General features: G+C 36.8%; 1 pseudogene; it reads left to right on the top strand.

Annotated features, from left to right (window-relative positions):
- Window positions 1-20,680, top strand: part of LOC119249952 (60 kDa heat shock protein, mitochondrial-like) — a 98,648-nt pseudogene extending 77,968 nt beyond the window's left edge.
- The last annotated feature ends 1,322 nt before the right edge of the window (window positions 20,681-22,002 follow it).

Below are 22,002 nucleotides of genomic sequence, written 5' to 3' on the forward strand. Positions count from 1 at the left end.
AGCCATCTTGAAATAAGCAATGTTAGGGGATTTTCAGTATCAGATATTCAGACTACTATAAAATTATAATAATTTAGATACAATGATATTGGTGCAAGATTAGACAAACACTAAAATAGATTAGTCCTAAAATACACTCACACATATAACAACACTACTACAATTCAAGGAAGATGATAGAGTCAAAAATAGTGCTGGAGCCATTGTTTATACATAAAAGAAAAGAATCCTTGACTCTCTGCCTATGTCACACCATATTAAAAAATGTAATTCAGGACTCCCTGGTGGCGCAAAGGGTTAAGCATAGCACTGTGAAGCTATCTGCAGCCTCAACAGCATAAATTTGATCCGCGCCATTGGCCACATGGCACAGCAGACCTCTCCTGCCTCACCTACTGCTCCCCTCAGCAATATGTTTCAGTCAGTCTTCTTGTTCTGCTCCCCACTCTCTCTCTGGTGAATCCCCTCACCTCCCCACACCTCTGGCCTGTGCCCCAGTTCTTGTATGCATAAATAAATAAATCTTTTTTTTTACAAAAAAGTAATTTATGGTGATAGTAGCCCCATATGTCCACAAAGAAGATATAGAAGAATATCTTTAGGATTTGGGAGTTGCAAATATATGACCACAAGCATTAAGCAAAAAAGAAAAAAAAAATAATTTTGACATTAGCTTAACTGCTAACTTGTGTTTATCAAAAGATGTTATTAAGCATGTGAATAAACAAATCACTGATTAAGACAATATAATCATAAAACATATCTGTCAAGGAATTAATATTCATACTATACAAAGAATTTCTATGATCTAAAAGGATAGATACCTGTTTATTAAAATAGGAGAACATTTTAAATAGGCACCTAGGTGGATGTTTAAATGATTAAGTAGTATAGCAAAAGGTGTCCAACCACATAACAGTGGTTCAATATCCAAAAATCAACTAACATAATTCACTATATCAACAAAAAGAAAAACCGTATGATCATCTAAATAGACACAAAGAAAGCTTTTGATCAAGTTCAACATCCATATATGATGAACACCTTTGAGAAACTTGAGATAAAAAGAACATATCTTAACATAATAAAGGGCAAAAATGACAAAATCACAGCTAAGATCATTCTCAATGGTGAAAAACTGAAAGATTTTTTCATAAAATTCTGTAACAAAACAAGGATGTCCACTCTCATCTACTGCTTTTCAATATAAATCTGGAAGTCCTAGTTAGAGCAATTAAGTAAGAGAAAGATATAAAAGAAATCTGAATTGGGAAACAAGAAGTAAAATGATCATTATTTGCAGATGATAAATCAATAAACTTGTTCAGTAAAGTAGCAGTTTATAAAATCAATACACAAAAACTAGTTGCCTTCCTATATACAAACAATGTGTCTGAAGAGGAACAAATTAAGAAAACCATCCCATTTGCAAGTGTACCAAAAAAAAAAAAAATGTATGGGAATAAACCTAACAAATGAGGTGAAAGACATATACAAGGAAAATTACAATTGTTAAAAGAAAAAAAAAAGCAGATGTAAAAACATTCCCTACTCATGGATCAGAAGAATCAATATTATCAAAATGGCCATCTTACCCGAAGCAATTTATAGATTCAATGCAATTTCAATAAAAACCCCAATGGCATTTTTCAAAGAAATCAAACAAATATTGCTGAAATTCATATGGAATCTCAAACAATCCTGATTAGCTAAAGTTTCTCTGACTAAAAGGGGGAAAAACAGAAGTATTACATTCCCAGACTTCAAACTGTACTACAAAACCATAATAATAATAATAATAAAAGCATGGTACTAGAACAAAAATAGACACACAGACCAATGGAACTGAATTAAAGCCCAGAAATAAAACTACACATATATAGTCAACTATCTAAAACAAAGGAGCAAAGTATATACACTGGAACAATGAATGTCTCTTCAATAAATGGTGCTGGGAAAACTGGACTGCCACATGCAAAATTACTAAGCTATTGTCTCATACAATACACAAAAATCAACTCAAAATGGCTATCAGACTTGGATATAAGACCTGAAACTATAAAATAGTAGAAGAAAACACAGGCAAAACACTCCATGTCATAAACTGCAGAAACACCTTTGAGGATTCATCCCAGCAGCAAGGAAAACAAATAAGATAAACAGCTGGGACTACATCAAACTAAAAAGCTTCTGTTTAGCAAGGGATAGAAATCAAAATAAAAAGACACCCTACTGAGGGCCTCCCCTGGTGGCACAATGTTTGAGCGCTGGGCTGCAAAGCTGCCCGCAGCCTCTGCAGTGCCAGTTCAATTCCCGGCCACCGGCGAGGGTCCCACATGGTGCGCAGACCTCTCCTGCCACCCGCTGCTCCCCTCAGCAGTGTATTTCGTCAGTCTGCCTGTTCTGTTCCCTGCTGTGGCTCTGGTGAATTCTCTCACCCTCCTGCGCTTCTGACTGTACACAGTGCTTGTATAAATAAATAAATAAATCTTAAAAAAAAAAAAAAAGACACCCTACTGAATGGGCAGAAATATTTACACACCATACTTCTGATGAGGGACTGATACCAAAGATCTACAAAGAGCTTACACAACAAAAACAAACAACCCAATCAAAAAATGGGCAGAAGACCTAAAAAGATACTTCTCCAAACAAGAAATGCTAATAACCATCAGGCATATTTGAAAAATGTTCAGTGTCACTTATTATCAGGAAAATGCAAATCAAAATCATAATGAGATGTCACCTCAAACCTGTGAGAATGGCTCATATTTAAAAAGTCAGAAACAGTAAATGCTGATGAGAATGTGGTGAAAAAGGAACCCTTTTACTCTGCTGGTGGGGATGTAAACTGGACCAGGAACAATGTAAAGCTGTGTTGAGCTGCCTTAAAACACTAAAAATAGACCATACAATCTAGCTATTCTACTTCTAGGAACCTACCTAAAGAACACAAAAGGCACTTGCACTCCTATGTTTATCACAGCACTATTTACAACCGTCAAGATATGGAAACAAACTAAATGCCCTACAACAGATGACGGGGATATAGAAGATGTGGCACATCTACACAAAGGAATATTACATAGCAATTATAAACGATAAACTTATGCCATTTGGGGCAACATGGATGGAACTAGAAGGGATTTTTCTAAGTGAAAAAAGTCAGAAGGAGAAAGAAAAATATCAGATGCCTATTGGCCATTTGCAATTTCCTTTTTGGAGAAATGTCTTTTAAGTTCTTCTGCCTATTTCTTGACTGGATTGTTTACTTTGCTTTTGTTGAGTCATGTGAGTTCATTGTATATCTTTGTGATCAGTCCCTTATCGTTATAATGGAGTGCAAAGATTTTTTTCCCATCAGAGGGGTGTCTCTTTGTTTTGGTTAATGTCTCTTTTTACAGAAGCTTTTCAGTTTGATGTAATCCCAGGTGTTTCTCATTTCCTTGACTTTCTTTGCTATGGGTGATGAGTCTTTTATGACATTATTGAGATGTATGTCTTGTAGTGTTTTACCTATATTTTCTTCTATGTATTATATGTTTTCAGGTCTTATGTCCACACTTCTCCAAAGAGGAAATGCAAGTGGCCAACAGGCATATGAAAAAACATCCCTATAATCAGGGAAATGCAAATCAAAACCACAATGAGATACCAACTTACACCAGTAAGAATGGCATATATTAAAAAAAAAACCTAGCAACAACAAATGTTGGCGAGGTTGTGGAGAAAAAGGAACTCTCCTGCAGTGTTGGTGGGAGTGCAAACTGGTCCTATGGAGAGCTGTGTGGAGATTCCTCAACCTACTAAAGATAGAGCTTCCATATGATCCAGCAGTTCCACTCCTAGATATTTACCCAAAGGACACAGAAACATTTATTCCAAAGGGCACCTGTACCCTATGTTTATAGCAGCACTATTTACAATAGCTAAGCTTTGGAAACAACCCAAATGCCCAAAAATAGATGACGGGATCAAGAAGATGTGGTATATACACACAGTGGAATACTATTCAGCCATCAAAAAAGATAAACTCATACCATTTTGCAGCAACATGGATGGAGCTAGAAGGAATTATGCTCAGTGAAATAAGTCAGAAGGAAAAAGAAAAATATCAAATGGTTTCACTTATAGGAGGAATATAGGGGAACCAAATAAGACATCAGGGGAAATAAATAATAATAATACAAAACACAACAAATCAAAAACAAACAATTATAAATCAGAGACATCCTGCATTGGAGGAGGAGAGACAAGAATCAGAGAGAGGGAAAGAGGAGCACAGGGGACTATGGTGATGGTGCACAGCATTGGTGAAGGAAAATCTATGGGGACTACATCTGAAGGGAGGGGAGCAAACATTGTTTAAAAATGAACAATGATGTAAAAATATATTAAAAATTAAAAAAAGAGAAATAGTGGATGGTTTCACCTTACATGTAGAATATAGAGAAAGCAAAGGATTAGGCAAGATGACAAAATTTATAATCTGATCATAGATCTGAAACTTACAGAATGGGAGGGTGTGGGCAGGAGTGAAAACAGGGGAGTGTGGTGATGGATCATTGATACTATGGTGGTGGGAGAACTACAGGTACTACAGCTGAGGGGAGAAATCAAATGCTGTACAAAAATGAAAAAAAATAATGCAAGAAAATAAATATAAAGTAAATAAATAAAAGTCATTTAACCTTATTAGCCATTAGATAAATGTAAATTACTTTTAAAGCAGTAGTCTAATACTACTACACACTCTCCATATTTAAAACTAGTGAGTGAGATTACCAAGTGTCAGCAAAAAAAGAAGAGCAACTGGAACTATCATTTATAGCTGGGAAAAGCATAACTTTGTTCAAACTCTTCAGAAAACTGTTTGGCACTCTGACAATAGTAAACACTTGCTACTCTATGGTCCTGCACTTTCATTCCTAAACCCCAGGAGAAACAAGTGTATGTATTCACAAGAAAAGCTATGCAAGACTGGTCATAGCAGTGCTTATTTTATTTTTCATAAGTTTAAAACTAGACAAAAGAACCTCAACATCAATGGAGAAAGAATAAACATACGGTGGCATACTTCACGCATATATTCACACAACACAACATTCAAGAGAACAAACTCTGATATACACAATACAGAGAAATCGCAAAAGCTTTTTGTTCTATTTTTCTTTTCATGCTTCTTTCCTTCTATTATAATTTCCTTCTATTATCATTATCTATTTTACCTTTAGGTTTTTTTATTTATCTGGAAGCTACCTTTGTATGCCATTTTAGATAAGGATCCAGTTTTATTTATTTATTTATTTATTTGTATAGTGATCACCTTTTTTTGCTCCTAGGAATAATTTTCTTCTTTATTATGCATTAATTTCCATTTATATACATGGACCTGTCTGAGTTCCCAATTCTATTCTATTTTCATGTCATTTCTATACTGTTGCTTTATTGTGACTTTGTGATATGCCTTAATATCAGAGAGACTAAGTTCTCTTCAATGTTATTTTTTAGTTCAAGTTAACTATTTATAGACCTTTATCCTTCAATAGACATTTAGAATAAGCCCATTTCTTTATAAAATTTCCAGTCAGAATTTTGACTGAGATTGCGGAATTATTTTTTTATTTCAACTCCTATACCTTGCATTTTATATTTTATTTGGCTGTTTTTAAGACATCTTTCAGCTTCTTAATAATATCTCCCATATGCCTTGAAGGTATAATTTTGCTTTTTTAAAATTCTTTTCTCATCTGATCTCATCACTTTTTGCTAAAGGTTTTTTACACTTGTAGCCAGTTGTTTGTTTTGTTTTTTTTTTAAGTGTTTGTGTTCTTCCACTGCCCCTTTGGGCTGTGACTTTAAGCTTTCCTGGTAATATCAGATGCCCTGTCCTATAATGTGCATACTAAAGGGTTGAAACTACCCTAATAGGTAGGGAAGCCCAAACGTTGAACCTACAGAGCTCCATGGATCACGATCTCTGTCGCCACCCCACCAGTCAACTTTTGGACTACAAGCCATCCACAAACCCATCCAAAGCAAAAACGATCTACCCACTCTAGGATGTGGGAGGCAAGGGGGAGTGCCAAATATCAAAGACCTGGTCTGGTCGCCATATCTAGTTTCCTCAACTCTGCATAGCTTTTATGAAGTCTTGATATGTTCCTGTCTATGTGTGCCATCCTGCTGCAATCAAATATGTAACAATTTCCCAAGTTAGTGGGACAGGAAATAGAACTAAGATCCTCTTGATGATTTATATCGAGTTTTGATTGAAGTATGGTTTACATGGAGCTCACATTTGGTGGAAAACTCATAGAACTGAACACTAGAAATCTGTGCCTTCCACAGAACATAACATCTCAGAAAGACAGAACACACATTAACATCATTTTTATTTTAGAGTTATTTTCCGTTTGTTAACTCTTTGCAGATTTCCTCTGGAATCTCCAAAAATACATTGAAAAAAAATTAGAACTACTGAGAGTAAGATTGCCAGCAAATCAATAAACTCATGGTGATCAATAACTGGAGCCACAGTTCAAATGCTTACAGTATTTTTGTCTAATTAAATGAATGAAAAACACTGCTAACAAGGTAATACAAATCTTTATCTTATTGAGTTTTGATTTAAACAATTGATATAAATAAGAGTCTGCTATACTCAATATTATATGCAAATTTGAAGTAGAAAAAATACCATTAAAAATGTAAGCCTGAAATAAATTGACATATTTGTATTAAGATATTGGCCTCACTTTTTATTTTCTTTGTAATATACAGACAAAATTCAGTTTTGCATCTTTTAACTGGGAGCAACACAATGTTTTATATGGCTTCATATTTCAGAAAACAGCTATTCACAAATTTAGAAAATTCCTAAACTCACAATTTTTGTATGATGATTTTTCAATTTAGTGCAACCACACTCTGGATATTTGCAGAATTGTAGAATTCTGACATAATGATGTAAATAGCATGTCCCACAGTATTGCAGTGAGCTTGTAAGATTTCATCTATACCTCTTCATCCAGTCTTCTGATAAAGATGAAGCTAACATTATTGGTTGTTTTCTACAAAATGTGAAATATTCACATAGTACAGTGTGTGGACTATTTAGTTTAGAAATTTAGAGCATTGATTCTATGGCCAGAATGCCTGAATTCTGTCCTGTTTACAACAGTCAGGAATTGTGAACTGGGGTCAGTTTCTCCATTTCTCTCAGTTTCAGTTAATCTATGGAAAGTGATAACAACCGTAGCCCTTAGAGCAAAAGGAAGATTCAATTTCCTATGTGAAGTATATTAGCTATGTACTGTGGCCTCTGCATAGTAAGCACATTGAATTATTTATTATTGTTTTTGTTGAGGAGTCAGTGAAATGGGTAAAAGAGGCCAATTTAAGGTGATAGATGGAAATTAGAATTTTGATGGTGATGTTATATATGCAGATATCAAATTGTAATGTTGTACATCTGAAACATATAAGGTTATAAACCAATGTTACCTCAATTAAAAAACTTAATTAATTGAATAATCTGGTTTTGAATTGAGTCTTTAATTGAACTATTTAGGGAATATAGTTCATATTTCATTCCTGCATATTTTCTATTTTGAAAACTGAGTACAATGTAAAAAAGTGAATCAAGTCCAATTTCACCATGTCTTAGGGTGTCAAACCATAACTGGGTACATACATGCATATATATACATATATATGAATACATAAACACAGCCACATATATAAACACATATATACATATAATTTTATATATATATATACACATATAGACACACATACACATGTATATTTTTGTTGAAGTAATACTGCAAACTTATGTTAGTTTCAGGTATACATCATTATAAATTAATAGCTGTACATGCTATTAATACATTAAGTTCATCATTAAAAGTCCAATGTTCAACTTAAAATTGACTCTTTTGCCTGAATTACTCACTTCCCTTTTGGTAAACACCAATTTGGCCTTATAATCTAAAAGTTTTTTTTTTTTAACTTATTTAAATTGGTTTATGTACCACATATGTGTGAACTCATGATGTTTGTCTTCCTCATTATGACTTATTTCACTTTGCAAAATACTTTCTAGATCCATCCATGTTATTGAAAATGGCAGAATTCCATCGTGGTTTTTTTTTGTTTTTTTTTTTTTTTAATAACTGAGAAGAATCCCATTGTGTGTTTAAAACACATCGTTTTCCACTCGTCTGTCACGGGCACTTAGGACATTTCCAGTTCTTTGCTATTGTGAAAAATGCTGCAATAAACATGGTTGTGCATACATTTCTTCAAATTTCTATTCTTGCATTCTTTGGGAAAATTCCTAAAAGTGGTATAAGCAGATCACATGCAAAGCAGACCTGCAGCTGCTCAATAGATGATGAGCTCTGAGAATGACTTTTATTCAAAGGACAAGAAACAACAAGTGTTAGAAGAGGCTGTGGAAAGATGGATATCGATCTTACAGGCTCCTTCATCGAATGTTTCCAAAGTTTATAGGCCTATTTGGTAAAGCAAAGACCAAGTCCTTGATCAAACTTTCATTGTGAGCTGGGTAATCTATAAGCCAATCCTTGGATAATCTAAAAGTCAATTCATTTCCAATCCAGTGCTTCAAGCTACTGCCTCCTGAGCAGAACAGCAGACTACTATGATGTGTTTCCATGTCAGGAAAAGCAGCATTGAACCTTCCTTTCAGAGTCAAGTGACTTGTGTGTATCCAGGAGTTATGGTGTTAACTCCCCCCATATCCTTGTTAAATTCCATTTCTAATTATTTAACTCAAAAGGAGTTAATGGGGGCAGTGAGTAAATGAAACTATTCCCTGACAAGTAAGGTGTTAGCACCAGCATTGAAGGAATATCATCTGTAGGTAGACTTACCAATTGACAAATGTTACTAAAATTCTTAAGATATAGCAACGCATAAAAATAAGTTATTTCTTTATTTTGTTTCTCATGGACAATGTGTTCAAAAATTCTTTGACACGGGCCTCCCCGGTGGCGCAGCAGTTGAGCGCTGGGTTGCGAAGCTGCACACAGCCTCTGCGGCACCGGTTCGATCCCCGGCTGCTCCCCGGCCACCGGAGGAGGGTCCCACATGGCGCGCAGACCTCTCCTGCCGCCCGCTGCTCCCCTCAGCAGTGTGCTTCGGTCCTTCTGCCTGCTCTGCTCCCCGCTCTGGCTCTGGTGAATTCTCTCGCCCTCCTGCGCTTCTGACTGTACCCAGTGCATGTAAAAACAAAACAAACAAACAAAATAAATAAATAAATAAAAATAATAAAGCATGCCTCTAAAAAATAAATAAATAAATAAATAAATTAATTAATTCTTTGACACATAAAATTTCTCATTGGCATCATAAATTAAACTAATGAGGTGATAGTATCAACTATGATAAACAATGTCATGAGTGGTTTAAAATTTCATAATCAACAAACAACTATGAACCAGAGACACTTTATGGGGGGTGGGGGGCGGGGTCAAAATAAGGGGGTTGTAATTGTATGGGGAATATAAAAATAAAATTTAAATTAAAAAAAGAAACTAATAAAAAATAATAAATAAAATTCCATGCCAGTTGTTCTGTAAGTTCTCAGCCAATTTGCAACATGCTGAGGGTATTTGGTAAAATTAGGTTTCTGGAACAAAATAGTGAGTGACATAACAAAAGAGAAATTTATTTCAGTTTCAGGTAATAGCTTCAAGGTGTGAAAGGCCCAGTTTGACCAAGTTGCTTTGCTTTGTGGAGGAATTGGAAAACCAAGGTTCTGTTTTTCCCCCAACTTCTTTACTTATTTATAGTTAAGATAATGCTAGAATATCACCATCAGATATTGCCACCAAGTTCTGTCCTGTTATTCAACCTTCTTTTGAGGTGTTTACATTCTCCACATGTTTGAGACAGGATTCTGGGAGTATACTTGCAGGGAAAAAGAATTGCTGAAGAACTTGACAAGTGTTTTTCTTAGTAAGCAATACAGAATTAATATTTTCCCTTTTGTTCACATTCTGTATGCTGACACATTGCCCAGGTTTCAAATTCACTACATGGCTACCATTGCCATGTGGGAAATACAGTCTCCAACATGGTTTCCATATAGTGTTTGACAGAAAACTATCACCTCTACCAGAGAAAGTGTCAGTATTTTTCATTAGACTATTATTTTACTAAGTTTTCATTTGTTAGAGTCAGAAAATTTTTCTGGATTGAATTGGAAGTCTTAAATGTATTATCTAGAAAATATTTTGATGACTAGACAATTTTGTGAATTAACATATGACTTCAAACTACTGCAGCACATCTATTTTGTTCAATTCTGAAATTAAATTTTTAGTCTTTTTATTTCAGTTTATGAAGATTTTAACCATTTATCTCTTACATATATGGGTAAACACATACATATACCCAAATATGCAACAAATACTTTTATATGACGTCTCAATAAAATTTGCATCTTACACTTGAAATGAAATTTTCCACTTCCATAATTTATCTTCCATTTTTCTTTTTAAATACACTTTCTCAGTCATTTGTTGTTCCAAATTTTGGTAAAGACATAGTTAAGAGAAACAGGGGCCTCCCTGGTAGTGCAAGTGGTTGAGCATAGCACTGTGAAGCTATCTGCATCCTCTGCAATGTGGGTTCCATCCTGGCCAGCTGGGGAGCTACCCACATGGCATGGCAGACCTCTCTTGTCTCTCCTGCTGCTCCCCTCAGCAGTGTATTTCAGTCAGTCTGCCTGTTCTGTTCCCCTCTCTGCCTCGGTGAATCCTCTCACCCTCCTGCCATCTGGCCTGTACCCCGGTTCTTATATAAACAAATAAAATAAATATTTTAAAAAAGACATAGTTAAGAAAAACAATTCATTTTATACAACTTTAGATAAGAGAAGTGATATTGCAAATATAACTGGAAGTGACACTGACATTCAACCTCAGTGTCCAGGAAACCAGAGGAAGAACAGAGCTATTATGTTCCCTGGGAGACTGTATATTCCAGCTGAAAAGAATGGCTGCAGAAAAACATTGTTGGGCATTACCATGTGAAAGAGGAGGTCGAGGGTTGCAAGATTTTCTGGACTATAAGAGAATTTGAAACTCGAGATTGCTATTATAATCTCCTGATTTTAATAATAATTATACATATATATGTATATATAACTCAAGTTCAAAAACAAACAAAATAAAACAAAAACAAAAACAAAAAGCACTGCAGCCAGGCTACAAGTGTATAGCCCCTAGAACAGATCTGTGGTTTGAATTGTGCTTGTTGATAACCAGATTGCATTTTCCGACCCATAACTCTTTTATGTGTCAACCATCACCTATAAACAATTTTTTTAATTTTAATTTTTTTATTTTTATATTCCCCAAACAATTGCAACCCTTTATTTTGACCCCAATCCCTCCCCCCCGCCACCCCCCTCCCCTCATAAAGTGTCTCTGGTTCATAGTTGTTTGTTGATTATGATTTTTCACTTTCTTATAGATATTCATTATTCCTGGTCCCTTATTTAAGTTTTCTAGATTCCTGCTATGAGTGAGACCATCCATTATTTTTCTTTTTCTTTCTGGCTTATTTCGCTGAGCATGATCCCTTCCAGCGCCATCCATGTTGCTGCAAATTGCATGTGTTTATCTTTTTTGAATGCTGAGTAATATTCCATGGTGTATATGTACCACATCTTCTTGATCCAGTCATCTATTTTTGGGCATTTGGGTTGATTCCAAAGCTTAGCTATTGTAAACAGTGCTGCTATAAACATAGGGGTGCAGGTGCTCTTTGGAGTTGATGTTTCTGTGTCCTTTGGGTAGATACCTAGGAGTGGAGTTGCTGGATCATATGGAAGCTCTATGTTTAGTAGGTCCAGAAATCTCCACACAGCTCTCCATAGTGGTTGGACCAGTTTGCACTCCCACCAACAGGGCAGAAGAGTTCCTTTTTCTCCACAACCTCGCCAACATTTGTTGAGCTAAAAAGAAACTTCTCTGAAGAGGAAATGCAAATGGCCAAAAGGCATATGAAAAAATGTTCACCATCACTCGTAATCAGGGAAATGCAAATCAAAACTACCATGAGATACCATCTCACACCAGTGAGAATGGCACATATTAAAAAAACTAGCAACAACAAATGTTGGCGAGGATGTGGAGAAAAAGGAACTCTTGTGCACTGTTGGTGGGAGTGCAAACTGGTCCAACCACTATGGAGAGCTGTGTGGAGATTTCTGGACCTACTAAACATAGAGCTTCCATATGATCCAGCAATTCCACTCCTAGGTATTTACCCAAAGGACACAGAAACATCAATTCCAAAGAGCACCTGCACTCCTATGTTTATAGCAGCACTGTTTACAATAGCTAAGCTTTGGAAACAACCCAAATGCCCAAAAATAGATGACTGGATCAAGAAGATGTGGTACATATATACCATGGAATATTACTCAGCATTCAAAAAAGATAAACACATGCAATTTGCAGCAACATGGATGGCACTGGAAGGGATCATGCTCAGCGAAATAAGCCAAAAAGAAAAAGAAAAATACCGGATGGTCTCACTCATAGCAGGAATCTAGAAAACTTAAATAAGGGACCAGGAAAATGAATATAAGAAAGTGAAAATCAAAATCAACAAAAAACTATGAACCAGAGACACTTTTTGGGGGGTGGGGGGCGGGAGGGGAAGGATTGGGGTCAGAATGGGGCGTTTGCAATTGTATGGGGGAATATAAAAATAAAATTTAATATTTAAAAAAAAAAAAATATGTGCCATTCTCACTGGTGTTAGATGGTATCTCATGGTAGTTTTGATTTGCATTTCCCTGATTACGAGTGATGGTGAACATTTTTTCATATGCCTTTTGGCCATTTGCATTTCCTCTTCAGAGAAGTTTCTTTTTAGCTCTTCTGCCCATTTTTTCACTGGATTTTTTGTTGTTGTTGTTGTTGAGTCTCATCAGCTCTTTGCAGATTTTTGTGATCAGTCCTTTATCATTAGTGTTGTGTGCAAAAATTTTCTCCCAGTTGGTGGGGTTTCTTTTAGTTTTTGTTATTGTCTCTTTTGCTGTGCAGAAGCTCTTTAATTTGATGTAGTCCCAGCTGTTGATCTTTGCCTTCACTATCACTGCTTTGGGTGATATGTCTATAAAGATGTCTTTGATGTGCATATCCCGTAGTGTTTCGCCTGTATTTCCTTCTATGTATTTTATGGTTTCAGGTTTTATGTCTAGTTCTTTAATCCATTTTGAGTTGGTTTTTGTGTATGGTGTGAGGTAGTAGTCAAGCTTCATTCTTTTGCATATAGCGACCCAGTTATCCCAGCACCATTTATTTGACAAACTTTCTTTGCTCCAATGCATATTCTTTGCTTCTTTGTCAAAGATTAGTTGACCATAAATCTGTGGGTTTATTTCTGGATTTTCTATTCGATTCCATTGGTCTGTGTGTCTGTTCTTGTTCCAATACCATGCAGTTTTGATGATTATGGCTTTGTAGTATAGTTTGAAATCTGGGAGTGTGATGCCTCCCTTCCCTTCTTTTTTTTTTTCAGGAGAGCTTTGGCTATTCGGGGTTTTTGGTGATTCCATATGAATTTCATCAATAATTGTTCTATTTCTTTGAAGAATAACATTGAAATTTTTATTGAAATAGTATTGAATCGGTATATTGCTTTTGGTAGGATGGCCATTTTAATAATGTTTATTCTTCCAATCCATGAGCAGGGGATGTCTTTCCATTTCTTTGTATCTTCTTCTATTTCTTTCAACAGTGTTTTATAGTTTTCTTTGTAAAGGTCCTTTACCTCTTTTGTTAGATTTATTCCCAAGTATTTGATTTTTTTTGTTTCGATAATAAAGGGGATGGTTTTTTTCATTTCTTCTTCTTCAGATTTATTGTTAGTGTATACGAAGGCTTCTGACTTTTGCATGTTGATTTTGTATCCTGCCACGTGGTTGAACTGATTGATGAGTTTAATTAGTTTTTCTATGGAGTTTTTGGGGTTCCCTATGTAGATTATCATATCATCTGCAAATAGTGATAGTTTGACTTCTTCTTTTCCTATTTGGATTCCTTGGATGTCTTTCTCTTGTCTTATTGCTCTGGCTAGGACTTCCAGTATTATATTGAAAAGCAGTGGTGAGAGTGGACATCCTTGTCTAGTTACAGATCTTAATGGAAATGCTTTCAACTTTTCACCATTGAGAATGATACTGGCTGTTGGCTTGTCGTATATGGCCTTTATGATGTTGAGGTATGTTCCTTGTATCCCGAGGATTTCAAGGGCTTTTATCATGAATGGGTGTTGCACTTTGTCGAAAGCTTTCTCGGCATCTATTGATATTAATTATGGTTTTTATATTTCTTTATGTTGATGTGTTGGATAATGTTGATTGATTTTCGGATGTTGAACCATCCTTGTGTCCCTGGAATGAATCCTACTTGGTCGTGGTGAACTATCTTATGGATACACTGTTGGATTCTGATAGCTAAAATTTTATTGAGGATTTTTGCATCAGTGTTCATTAGGGAGATTGGCTTATAGTTTTCTTTCTTTGTGTTGTCCTTGTTCGGTTTTGGTATTAGTGTAATGTTGGCTTCATAGAACATGTTAGGTATTATACCTTCCTCCTCAATTTTTTGGAAGCGTTTGTGAAGGATAGGCACCAATTCGTCTCTGAATGTTTGGTAGAATTCATTTGTAAATCCATCAGGTCCTGGGCTTTTGTTTTTGTGGAGGTTTTTGATTACCATTTCAATTTCGCTAGTTGTAATTGGTCTGTTTAGGTGTTCTATTTCTTCTTTATCTAGCTTGGGTGATTGTAGAGTTGTAGGAATTTGTCCATCTCCTCTAGATTGTTGAACTTGTTTCCATATAACTGTTCATAGTAGTTACTGATTATTCTTTTGATTTCTGCTGTGTCCGTTGTGATTTCAACTCTTTCATTTATGATCCTGTTTATTTGTGCTTTCTCCCTTTTTTCCCTTGTGAGCCTGGCTAGGGGTTTATCTATTTTATTTATTTTTTTTGAAGAACCAGCTCTTGGTTTCATTGATCTTTTGGATTGTTTTTTTAGTTTCAATTTCATTTATTTCTGCTTTGGTTTTTATTATTTATTTTCTTCTACTGGTTTTGGGGTTTTTTTGTTGTTCTTTTTCTAGATTTTTGAGCTTCGAGATTAGGTTGTTTCTTTGAGTTCTTTCTTGTTTCTTGATGTGAGCATCTATTGCTATGTATTTTCCTCTTATTACTGCTTTTGCTGCATCCCATACATTTAGGAAATTGGTGTCCTCCTTGTCATTCAATTCAAATAATTTTTTAATTTCTTCTTTGATCTCCTCATTAGTCCAGTGGACTTCCAGTAGTGTGGGTTTCAATCTCCATGAGGTGGGAGAGTACCTTGACTTCTTTTTATGGTTTATTTCTAGTTTGATGCCTTCATGGTCAGAAAAGATGATTGGTATGATTTCAATCTTGGTGTATCTATTGATGTTTGTCTTGTGCCCCAGTATGTGATCGATCCTGGAGAATGATCCGTGTGCGCTTGCGAAAAATGTATACTCAGATTTTTTGGGGTTTAGTGTTCTATAGATGTCTGTTAAGCCCAGCGCTCTAGATTCTTATTTAGAGCTTTAGTGTATTTACTTATTTTTTGTCTTGTTGATCTATCCATTGTTGATAGTGGTGTGTTGAAGTCTCCCACTACGTATGTGTTTTCTCTGATGTCTGTTTTCAGAGAGGACAACAGTTGTCTGATATATTTTGGTGCTCCTTCGTTTGGTGAGTATATGTTAATGAGTGTTATTTCTTCTGGAAGTATTGTCCCCTTGATCATAATGTAATGACCACTGGGGTCTCTTTTTATCTTTTTGAGTTTGAAATCTGTTTTATCTGATATGAGTATAGCTGTTCCTGCCTTCTCTTTTGGTCCATTTGCTTGTTGAATTGTTTTCCATCCTTTAACTTTGAGTCTATTTTTATCTTTTGCAGCTAAATATATTTCCTGGAGACAGCAAAAGGTTGGGTTTTGTTTCTTAATCCAGCCTGCAACTCTGTGTCTTTTTATTGAAGAGTTTAGTCCATTTACATTTAGAGTTAGTATTGATATGTTAGCATCTGTATTTGCCATTGTGTTTGTCTTTCCTTTGATTTTATTTATTTATTCTTTTAATAACTTTTTTTGGCCTTCTTTTGTTGTTATTCGTCCCTCTGAGGTTCTGGCTTTAGGATTCCTTGTAGTATTTTTTGGAGTGGGGGTTTAGTCATAATGAAATTCCAGAGTTTCCGTTTGTCTGGGAAGGTCCTTATTCTTTCTTCGTAGAGGAAGGAGAGCTTTGCGGGATAGAGTATTCTTGGTTGGCATCTGTTTTCTTGGAGTCTGTTGACTATGTCCCTCCACTCTCTCCTTGCCCATTGTGTTTCTTCGGATAAGTCTGTTTTCAGTCTGATTGGTTTCCCTTTGAATGTTATCTGTTTCTTCCCTCTTGTCAGTTTCATTATTTTTTCCTTGTCTTGGATTCTTGGGAGCTTTACTATTATGTGTCTTGCTGTATTTTTCCTTTCATCATGGAAGTTTGGTGTTCTTCTTGCTTCTTGTATATCAATTTTCAGCTCCTTCTTCTCGTTTGGGAAGTTCTCTTCAATTATATCCTTGAATATTTTCTCTGCTCCTACATCTCTCTCCTCTCCTTCTGGGATTCCTATAACTCTTACATTTCCTTTCCTCATGGAGTCAGATAGTTCCCTAAGTCTCTCTTCAGTCTTTTTCCTTCATACTTCTCCTTCCTTTTCTGTTTTAGTTCTTCTTACTTCTGTGTCTTCAAGAGTACTTATTCGTTCTTCCATTTCATCTATTCTGCTTTTCCCAGAGTTCTTTAGCGCCTCCATTAATTCTTTGATCTCCTGCATTTCTTTTACTTCCCTCTTTAGGGACTCAATTTCATTCTTCTGGTCATTAATTATTTTTCCCTTATCATTGTTTTCCTTTATGACTTCTGTCAGTTTTTTAATCACAGCAATTTTAAATTCTCTATCTGGAAGGCTCAGAAGTTCTTCCAAGTTACTGTCGTTGCAATCTGGTAGATGGTTTTCTTTTTGCGGTGTGCTTTTTTACTGAGGAGTTGCTGGGTTGCATGTGGTTTTTCTACTCCCTACTGCCTGTTTTCTAATTATCCGTATTCCTTGTGACCCTGTGTTGCTGGTACTGGCAGGCATCTTGGGCGACCTTCCCAGCTCACCTCTGGCTCCTCTGGGGGACTTCTGCTGGTTTCACACAGTCTCCACCAAAGAAAGGTCCCTGCTGCAAACGCCAGTGCTGGGGAAGCGCTCCCTTGCATGCCCGGTCTGCCCCAGAGGTGGGTGCCACTCCCCTCTGGGCTGGGACTGCAGGCTAGAAGGTGCCTGGCATGGGCAAGCCTCCCAGCTTACCTCTGGCTCCTCGGGGAGCCTTCTGCTTGTTTCATACAGTCTCCACCAAAGAAAGGTCCCTGCTGCAAAATGCCGGTGCCAGGGACGCGCTCCCCTGCACGCCTGGTCTGCCCCAGCGGTGGGTGCCACTCCTCTCTGGGCTGGGACTGCAGGCTAGAAGGCGCCTGGCATGGGCAAGCCTCCCAGCTTACCTCTGGCTCCTCGGGGAGCCTTCTGCTGGTTTCACACAGTCTCCACCAAAGAACCTATAAACAAATTTAAGAGAATAAATAGGTCACACTCCTAATGGTGACAAAAATTATTTAACTATTTATAAATAAATTTTCATGAGTTATTTAAGGCAATAGGAAAAATATATGAAAGTATTGATACACATAAAAGAAGATTTGAATAAATCCCAATCATATTATATTTCAGTATAAGAGAAGACAAAAATCTTATGGCTTATATAATGGATAATTTGATGTGCCATGTTGACTAAGCCATGGTCCCAAATTTGGGGTGAAACACTAGAGGTTGCTGTGAAGTTATTTTTCAGATGGAATAACCATTCAAATCAGCAGACTTTGAGTAAAGCTTAGTACCCTTCACATTGCAGGTGGGTCCCATCCAATCAGTTAAAGACCTCAAGAGAAAACACTGTGGACCCTCTAGGGAAAAAGAATTGAACTGCCTTTAGATTTGAGAATGCAAGATCAAGTCTGTCCTGGGTTTCCAGCCTACTGACCTGGCCTGCAAATTTTAAACCTGCCAGCCCCACAGTCACAGGAGATAATTCTTTCAAATCTCTCCTTCCCTATATACACAAATCAAGTGATTCTGTTTTTCTGGAATAACACTGACTAATACAGCTGTGTCAATTCTCTTACAATTTTAAATATTTCAGATAAAGTCAATGAAGTGATCATCAGAATAAAAATGGTGAAGAGGAGGAGTTGATGACTATTATGTGTGGAATGACTTGCTGACTACATTAAATTTGATTTTGAAAAATAAATAAATATAAATATCCCTCTCTCACTGCCTATGGCCTGCCTTATAGACCATATACCCTGTTGTCTCTCACAGAAATGCTTTGACTAACCACAGTCTTTCTTAGGTTGGTGTTCAGGGCACTGGCTGCTCATCTCACTAAGGTTTTTGCCAAAGATGTAAAATTTGGTGCAGATGCCAAGTGGTGGTTACTATAGGGCCAAAGGGAAGACCAGTGATCACTAACTAGAGATGGAGAGGTGCCAAAATAACAAAAGGTGGTGTGACTGTTACAAATTCCATTGGTTCAAAGATAACTACAGGGTCTCCCTAGTGGCACAAGGGGTTAAGACGCAACCTATGAAGCAATCTGCAGCCACTACTGCACGAGTTCAATCCCTGCCCCAGGAGCTGACCCACATGGCGCAGCAGACCTCTCCTGTCTCTCCTGCTGCTCCCCTCAGCAGTGTATTTCGTCAGTCTGCCTGTTCTGTTCCCTCCTCTCTCTCTGGTGAATCCTCTCACCCCCCACAACTCTGGCCTGTACCTTAGTTCTTGTATGCATAAATAAATAAATCTTTAAAAAAGATAACTATAAAATATTGGCCATAAATATATAACTATAAAATATTGGAAAAAATTGTCCAATAGATTGTCAATAACGCAAATGAAGAGGCTGATGGTGCTACTACTTATACCACTATACCGGCCTTCTCTATTGCCAAGGAAGTCTTCAAGAAGAATAGCAACAATGCTGATCCAGTGAAAATGTGGAGAGCTATATTGTTAGTTGCTGATGCTGAAATTGTTGAATTTAAGAATCATTCAAAACTTGTAACAATCCCTGAAGGATTTTCTCAGGTTGCTGTGATTTCTGCAAATGCAAAGAAAGATATTTGGCAACATCATTTTTGATGCAATGGAAAAGGTAGAAAGAAAGGGCATCACAAGGAAAAGGATGGAAAAATGAATGTTATGAATGTTATGAGTGTTGAATTATAATGTGAATTCCAAGATGATATATTCTATTGAGTGAAAAGCCAATTTCTAGCAACCAGTCAATTGTACCTAATATTTCAATTGCCAATACTTAGCATAATCCTCTGATCATAACTGCTAAAGAAGTTCATGGAGGAACATTGTGTACACTTATTTTGAATGGGTTAAAAGTTGGTGTTCAAGTTGTAGCAAAGCTCCAGGTTTTGGTGACAATAGAAAGAACCAGCTGAAAGATGTAGCTATTGCTACTGGTGGTGCAGTATTTGGATAAGAAGAATTTACTAAATCTTGAAGATGTTCAGCCTCATGACTTAGCAAAAGTTGGAGTGGTCATTGTGACAAAAGGTGATGCCATACTGTTGAAAGGAAAAATTGACAACCTCAAATTGAAAAAAAAAAAATGTATTCAAGAAATCATCAAGCAATTTGATATCCCACTAGTGAATATGAGAAGGAAAAGCTAAATGAACATCTGGAAAAACTCTCATATGGAGTAGCTGTGCTGCAGTTTGGTTGAATAAGTGATGTTGAAGTGAATAAAAAGAAAGAGTTACAGATGTCCGCAATGTTACAAGAGCTGCTGTGGAGGAAGGCATTTTTCTGGGAGAAAGTTGTGTTCTGCTTTGGTGTGTTCCAGCCTTTGACTCATTAAATGAAAATTTGTATAGAAATTATTAAAAGGGGGCCTCCCCTGGTGGCGCACTGGTTGAGCGCTGGGCTGCGAAGCTACCCACAGCCTCTGCCCCGCTGGTTTGATGCCCGGCCGCCGGTGAGGGTCCCACTTGGAGCACTGACCTCTCCTGCCATGCCCGCTGCTCCCCTCAGCAGTGTATTTCGTCACTATGCCTGTTCTGTTCCCCGCTCTGGCTCTGGTGAGTTCTGTCACCCTCCTGCGCTTCTGACTGTACCCAGTGCTTGTATAAATAAAATAAATAAATCAAAAAAAAATTATTAAAAGGACACTTAAGCTCTCTGCAATGACTATTGCTGAGAATGCAGGTGTTGCAGGATTGTTAATAATTGAGAAAATTTTGTGGAGTTCCTTAGAAGTTGGCTATATGTTGCTATGCCTGGAGATTGTGTGGCTATGGTAGAAAAAAAGAATCACTGATTCAACCAAGGTTGTAAGAATGTAAGAACTGCTTTATTGGAGTCTGTTGGAGTAGCATCTCTGTTGATTACAGCAGAAGCTGTAGTTACAGAAATCCCTAAGGAAGAGGAGTCAGAAATGGGCAGAATGCGTGGAATGGTCGTTGGTATGTGAAGTGGCATATTCTATTTCCTAGAATAGTCATTTACCAGGACTGATGAATTATAAGTGGATCTCAAAGCAGTGTTCCTCATCTCTAACTTCAGAGGAGTCAGTGAAGGAAATGACTGAAAATGACTGGCTGATGTTTAAGACAAATCACTATAATCATCATTATATGTTTCAGTTAACAACATAAAATGGCTTATTGCTATCATTGTCTATGCCCACAGATAGTTTATTTTGTGTTTTTTAATAAAAACATTTGTATATTCCTGATAACTGAGTGCAAGAGCCATGCACCAATGTATCATTTTTAACTTTAATCACCAAGACAGTTTTTACATCATTCTTCCTTTTTCTACAATGTATGTTTTCTCCTCTTAGGTTTAGAACCCATAAAATTGCCACCACCAATTCACCCATGCACTATCACCATAGTCCTTGTTGCCCTTTCCTCTCCTGTTTTGATACCTCCCCATCCCCTGCAGAATATCTCTGATTTATGTTTGTCTGTTAATTTAGTTTTTTTAATTTATTATAATTATTTTTTTTCTTGATCCCTTATTCATTTCCCCTACATTCTTCCTCTTAGTGAAACCATCCAATAGTTTTCTTTTTCTTTCTGGCTTAACTCACTAAGCATAAAAAAAAATTCACTAAGCATAATCCTTTTCAGTTCCATCTGTATTGTTGCAAATGGCATCAGTTTATCTTTTTTGATTGTTAAGTAATATTCCATTTTGTATATATACCACATCTTGATTCAGTCATCTATTTCTGCATTTGGGTTGTTTCTTTTTTTTTTAAGATTTATTTATTCATACAAGAACCAGGGTAAGGCTAGAGGCACGGGAAGGTGAGAGAATTTACCAGAGACAGCGGGGAACAGAACAGACAGACAGACCGAGAACACTGCTAAGGGGAGCAGCGGGTGAGACAGGAGAGGTCTGCTGCACCATGTGGATATCTCCCTGGCCTGCCCGGCATCAAACCTGTGCTGCAGAGGCTGCGGACAGCTTCACAGCGCTGTGCTCAACCCACTGCACCACCAGGGAGAACCCATTTGGGTTGTTTCTGTAGCTAACCTATTGTAAATAGTGTTGCAATAAACATAGGGGTGCAGATATCCTTTTGAATTAATGGTTTTGTGTTCTTTGGGTAGATCCCTAGAAGTGGAATTGCCAGGTCATATGGTAGCTCCATTTTTAGTAGACTGAGGAACCTCCAGACAGTTTTCCATAGTGGCTGGACCAGTTTGCACTCCCACCAGCAGTGCAGGAGAGTTCCCTTTTCTCCACATCCTCCCCAACATTTGTTGTTTCCTCTTTTTTTGA

Source organism: Talpa occidentalis, unplaced genomic scaffold (genome assembly GCF_014898055.3).
Source record: "Talpa occidentalis isolate TD23 unplaced genomic scaffold, MPIMG_talOcc4v2.1, whole genome shotgun sequence".
Lineage (NCBI taxonomy): Eukaryota > Metazoa > Chordata > Mammalia > Eulipotyphla > Talpidae > Talpa > Talpa occidentalis.